The following is a 5,810-nucleotide window of genomic DNA, read 5'->3' as shown; positions in this document are numbered from 1 at the left end:
CAACTTTTGACATAGCAGAAAATCTAATCACCCCAGCCAGCTTGGAGTCAGTTACCTTCGCTGACTTGAAAAGAAGACTCAAAGAACACTTCGAACCAAGACTGTCTATCATTGTATGGAGACACATGTTCGAGCAGAGAGAACAGCATTCAGGGGAGTCAGCTGCTGAATTCGTGGCTGCCCTGAGACAGGCGTCCAGACACTGCAAATTTCCAGATTAGCGGATCAGCTCAGGGACCGACTGGTATGTGGCCTGAGAAACAGAGACTTACAGCAGAGGTTGTTTGCAAAGGAGACCTTAACGTTCCAGGATGCCTTGAAAGAAGCGATGGCAGAAGAGGCCGCCAGGGGAGCAGTCAAGGCTTTACAACCCTCAAAGAATTCCCCCAGCCAGATAGCAGTTCATCATGAAGATTCAGAGAGAGCAGATGACCCGGACAAGGACATTGAGATCGAGCAGAAGCTTCCAGGAAGAAGGCAGCGGCCACTTGACAAGGCAGCTTTCTTCCCTAGCTGTGCTGGCTGCAGAGGACAGCACCAGTGCTCAGAATGCAGGTTTCGTATGGCTGTGTGCCAAGTTTGTGGCAAAAAGGGCCAAATCACTATCGTCTGTAAAGGTCGCCAGAGGGAATCTCCACCCGAAGACTTCCCCAGGAGAGGTAAAGGGGCCCCAGGCCAAACAGAGTAGGATATTGCTCCGGAAGGAGGAGCATTCTGAGAACAGGAGCCCATCGCCCCCTCAAAGAAAAGCTTAGACTAAGAGTCAAGCTACAAGGAGTTCCATGCTCAATGGAATTGGACACCGGGTCAGCCCTGTCCATAATCTCCTACAAAAGTTTCAATTACATCTGCAGACATGGTGGGAAATGAATCAGACTCAAGCCGTCAAATCTAGTGTTGACAGATTTTCAAAATTCCCATGTAGCAGTTAAAGGTGAAGCTACGTTAAAAGTGAAGTTCAAAGAGTTTGAGGGTAACTTAACATCATGGTAGTCGAAGGCCAGCGCATAAGCCTGATTGGCCTAGACTGGTTTGATGCCCTGAGCATCCATGTGACTGGAACCCAAACAGTGGATTTGGCAGCTGTCTGCCAGGAATTTGCTGATGTGTTCAGCCCCAGCTTAGGCAAATACAATGGAGTACCAATCGCCCTCCACCTTGATTCAACCATAACCCCAATCAGGATCAAGCCTCGCAGAGTGCCTTTTGCCCTTAAACCCAAGATAGATGCAGAGATAGATAAGTTAGTGCAGCAAGGTGTGCTGCAACCAGTAGATAGCAGTTTGTGGGAAACCCCATAGTCACACCAGTTAAAGAAAATGGTGAAGTGAACATCCGCGCTGATTATAAGTGCATCATTAATAAGGCACTTCAGCAGCATGTGAACCCGGTACCTGTAGTCAGCCACATCCTGGCATCATTACAGGGAGGTTGCTTATTCACAAAACTGAACCTGGCACAGGCGTATCAGCAATTGCCTGTGGATGATGCCACTGCAGAGGCACAAACCATAGTTACCCTTAGAGGGGCATTCAGGGTTTGTCACCTGCAGTTTGGGGTCAGTGTAGCCCCAGGGCTTTTTCAGAGCATGATGGAATGCACGCTCAAAAGTATTCCAGGTGTGTCCTTATTTTGATGACGTTCTAATTGCTGGGGAGTCAGCAAAAATATTAGCAGAATGTCTAAGAGCTGTTCTTCAGCATTTTCATGAAGCGGGGCTGAAACTCAAAAGAGACAAATGTCCAATAGGCGTGAACTCCACAGAGTTCCTGGGATTCTGGATAGACGCTGCCGGAATCCACCCTGCTGACTCAAAGCTTAAGGCTATTCAGCAGGCTCCCTGACTTAAGTCAAAGGGGGAGCTGCAGGCATTTTTAGGGTTACTTAATTTCTACCATGCATTCCTTCCTCATAAGGCTGCATTAACAGAGCCTCTACATAGGCTCCTGGATAAAAGGGCAATGGACTAGTGTCCACAAAAATAGTTTCAAAGCAGTCAAATCGCTGCTGTCTTCAGACTCTGTGTTAACACATTTCAATGAAAAACTGCCTATCAGTATTGCATGTGATGCTTCATCATACGGCATAGGAGCAGTTTTGAGCTATTTAATGGCTGACGGGAGGCAAGCTCCCATAGCATATTATTCAAGGACACTTTCCCCTGCGGAAAGAAATTACGCACAAATTGATAAGGAGACATTAGCTATAGTAGCATGAATAAAGAAGTTCCACAATTTCCTTTATGGTCGCCCATTTACGGTCTTTACAGACCACAAGCCTCTTCTAGGTCTGTTTACTGTGGACAAGCAAACCCCTCAGATCCTTTCTCCAAGGATGCTGAGTTGGTCAATCTTTATGGCAGCTTACAATTACAAGCTAGTCCATAAACCTGGCAAGGAAATGGGCCACACTGACGCACTCAGCAGGTTGCCCCTGCCTAATTCAGAACCAGACCCTGCACCTGCTGCATGCATCCTGTCAATCCAGGATCTGCCAGAGTCTCCCCTTCATGCAGGGGATGTGGCTGCTGAAACAGCCACTGACAAAACACTGAGTCGTGTTTTGAACTGGTGCTGAGGGGGTGGCCAGAAGCCAGTCCTGGGACTGAATTTCACAGTTTCTTCAGAAGACAAGATGAGCTATCAGCATACAAGGGGTGCATTCTGTGGGGTAGTCGGGTTATAGTCCCACACACATTAAGAGAAAGAGTCTTAGAATTTCTGCATGAGGGACATCCTGGAATAGTCAGGATGAAGGCACTCGCGAGAAGCTACCTGTGGTGGCCAGGGTTGGATAAGGATATAGAGACTCAAGTGAAATAATGCCAGGTTTGCCAGCAGACCAGAAATGAAATGCCTCAAGCCCCAGTACATCGCAAACCCCCTGGTCTAGGATTCACATAGACTATACAGGACCCTTGCAAGGACAGGTGTTCCTCATAGTAGTGGACAGTTACTCCAAGTGGCTTGAGGTAGCACCTGTCCCTACTATGACACTTTTTAACTTGGTATTGGAGAAAATTCCTGAGAATACCAGATAGCCAAGGAAATTAACAAAACATTTTGAAGAATACACTTGTTTTGTAGGTTATAAAATCCAGCACAATTGGGATTACCATGACTATTAAGATAAGCATTGATTTAAGAGTTGCTTGCTTTGTTTGGGTCATAATGGAAAAAAAATCCATGCTGCAGATCAATGATTTTGAAACAATGAGTAAATGTTTTTACCAATCACTCATCTGTTTCCTTTTTCTGCTGTTCTCCAATTTTTGCCTGTTCATTATTACTTTACACTTGTCAGTTCATTAAATAACTCTGAATAGAATGTTACAGGACCTCTTTTAGCTGTATGAGGATGTATGCAGTTCATTAAACATCGTTCCATTCATAGATAAGGAATACAATAGTCATATGATGTGTGGACCTACTTTGGGAACTGAGTTGTTTATGGTGTTTCCTCCCCCCTTTAAGGACCTGCAGCCCCTGAAACACACCTTCTTTCTCTTGAGAAATATGTCTTTCAGGAGTCTGTTTCATGGCAATGTCAATCCCACTGGCTTTTCTTTCCCTATATCTTCTATTATTTTGTTAAATAGGAAGAACGGATTGTGCAGTAACAATAGCCAGATTTCACCCAGTAGATGAAAAAAACAAAAATTGCTGTAGAGACTAAATAAGAGTTAAGACCTGAAAAGAAGTTTAATGCAGGGTTGTACAAAATTTACTAATATGAGAACTTGTCATTCTGGAAAACTCTGAAATGTTCTATTTTTCTCAGATAATGACTAACTCCCTTTGCACTACACCACTCCAGGAGCATAGCTTAGCATTTTTGTAGAAGGAAATCCAACAAGCCTAAAGCAATTTGAGGGGTTTGGGACATACAATTGTTGACAAAAAGTTTGGGCTGCTTCTGGAACACTTTGACTTTTTTCTGGAAACTGTCAAACCACTTCTGATAAAGTATAATTTGGAGGATAGTTTTTCAAATGACGTGCCATGGAATCCCAGCGTGCTTTAAGAACTTAATGGGATTCTGTGACAGACTAAGGAAGTCAGATTAAGAAGATAGACCAGTGTGCTAAACTACATGAATATGACCAATTTTATATTACCAGAGCTTTGCCCGCTTGATCAGGGAACCCAGGAATTTTTTAAAAAATTAATAAGTTCCACCACTTGAAAAGATTTGGAAATCCCTGACTTAGAAGACCTTCAGCATCATTGGGAGAAAAATGGAACATTGCATCATTCCCAGAATATTCCATTCCTGAATTTAAATTTTGCAGATCCCTCTTTAGCATCCTGTCTACTATAAGGACCACAAAAAGCTAGCAGGTTGTACTTGTAGTGAGAATTTACTGACATTCCAAATTAAAGCAAAACAAATTATTTTAATCAATAAGGTATAAATATACCTTGATAGTAAAGGACTTGATATCAGGGGCAATCTTGCCAAAAGCCATTTACACTGCATTTTGGAAAATGTGATCTGCACTCCACACTTCAGTTAAACAATTTCCAGAGAGTGCTTCTTGGTTTAGCACCAAAGTTAGATTTTTGTTGCCACTCAGAAGCCAATCATGTTTTTTGTAACTTGAATTTTGCCCAGGGAGTAACATATTTATATAGTTAATAGACATTTCATCTGGCAGAAGCTAAATTCCACTATCTTTATTTTCACCCCTTCATAAGATTTAAAGGAACAATGACTATTGGCATCAATAGATGTTTTAGTGGAGCATCAGTTGATTGAGATATAATCAGAGTTGTCCATTTCACATTTTAGATCTCCTGTGGCAACAATTGTAGATTCATTAGTAATCAGTATATTTGTCTGAGCACAATAGAACTTCAGATAATGCAGAAGTGCATTAACTAAACACTGTGCATTACAGCAGGGTAAAGAAATGGTCTTCTGATGTTGTCTTTCGTTTTTCACGTTCCTTTCACAAACATATTTGCTATATTGCTGCGTTGAATAAGGCTGGTGGTAACTGCCATTGCAAGCAGCAGAAACTATTGACTTGCAGTGCTAGCAATGCGCCGTTGGATTGTCTATTCTTACTTACTAAAAAAGGTTTCTCCAAGTACTTTTTATTGACTGAACATTTGCATTTAGAAGACATCTCTTTTTATTAGCAAGTTTCTTTGATGAACTGAACTGCAGAGAGGCTTTTTTTTCCTCTTATAGACTACAATATAAAACCTACATGTTACAAAATAAAATAAATGATAGCATTTTATTCAGTTCAGTGTATTCCTAGCAGTAGCAGCTAACTCTTAATATCATTTTGCCTAGAAGGGCATCCCAGATGGGCTCCCAGATGAGTTTCTTCAGCTGATATTAATTTCTAAATTAACTATTCACTACAGTTCCAGTGATAAATACGAAATTCCAGAGGCAGTTGCTTGCCAGGAACAGTGAGTACAAGTACAAATTACTCTTTCTACTAAATATGTCCATATAAATTCAAGCATACATTTTCCATAGTTGGTTCCACTAGGAGCTTCTCCTGATTATGCCTAAATGAGATGAATGGAAGTGTCAGAAGAACATGACCAATATAATTCCCATTCAGTCCTATGGGGATAACATAGGAATTGTCCCTGGTGGTGTCTTTTATTAATGATTTTCTATGAGCCAGTTAGTAATAAAAGGAGAAATATAATAAATATAGATATTTTACTATATATGTTGTTTAATTATCAAATCTGTGCTGTTTCTTTCTTTGCTTCCCCTCACATCTGAAATGCATATCTCCAAATACATTTCTAAGTACATTTTTCACTAGAAAGTTTGGAAGT

At 41.6% G+C, this 5,810-nt stretch overlaps 1 pseudogene; it reads left to right on the top strand.

The window, feature by feature from the left end:
• Window positions 1-328: 328 nt before the first annotated feature.
• On the top strand, window positions 329-2,822 carry LOC107287672 (annotated as a pseudogene).
• The last annotated feature ends 2,988 nt before the right edge of the window (window positions 2,823-5,810 follow it).

The sequence above is a fragment of the Protobothrops mucrosquamatus genome, unplaced genomic scaffold (assembly GCF_001527695.2).
Source record: "Protobothrops mucrosquamatus isolate PMUCROS unplaced genomic scaffold, P.Mucros_1.0 scaffold413, whole genome shotgun sequence".
In the NCBI taxonomy this organism is placed as follows: Eukaryota; Metazoa; Chordata; class Lepidosauria; order Squamata; family Viperidae; genus Protobothrops; species Protobothrops mucrosquamatus.
This window is presented reverse-complemented; position numbering and strand designations above follow the sequence as displayed.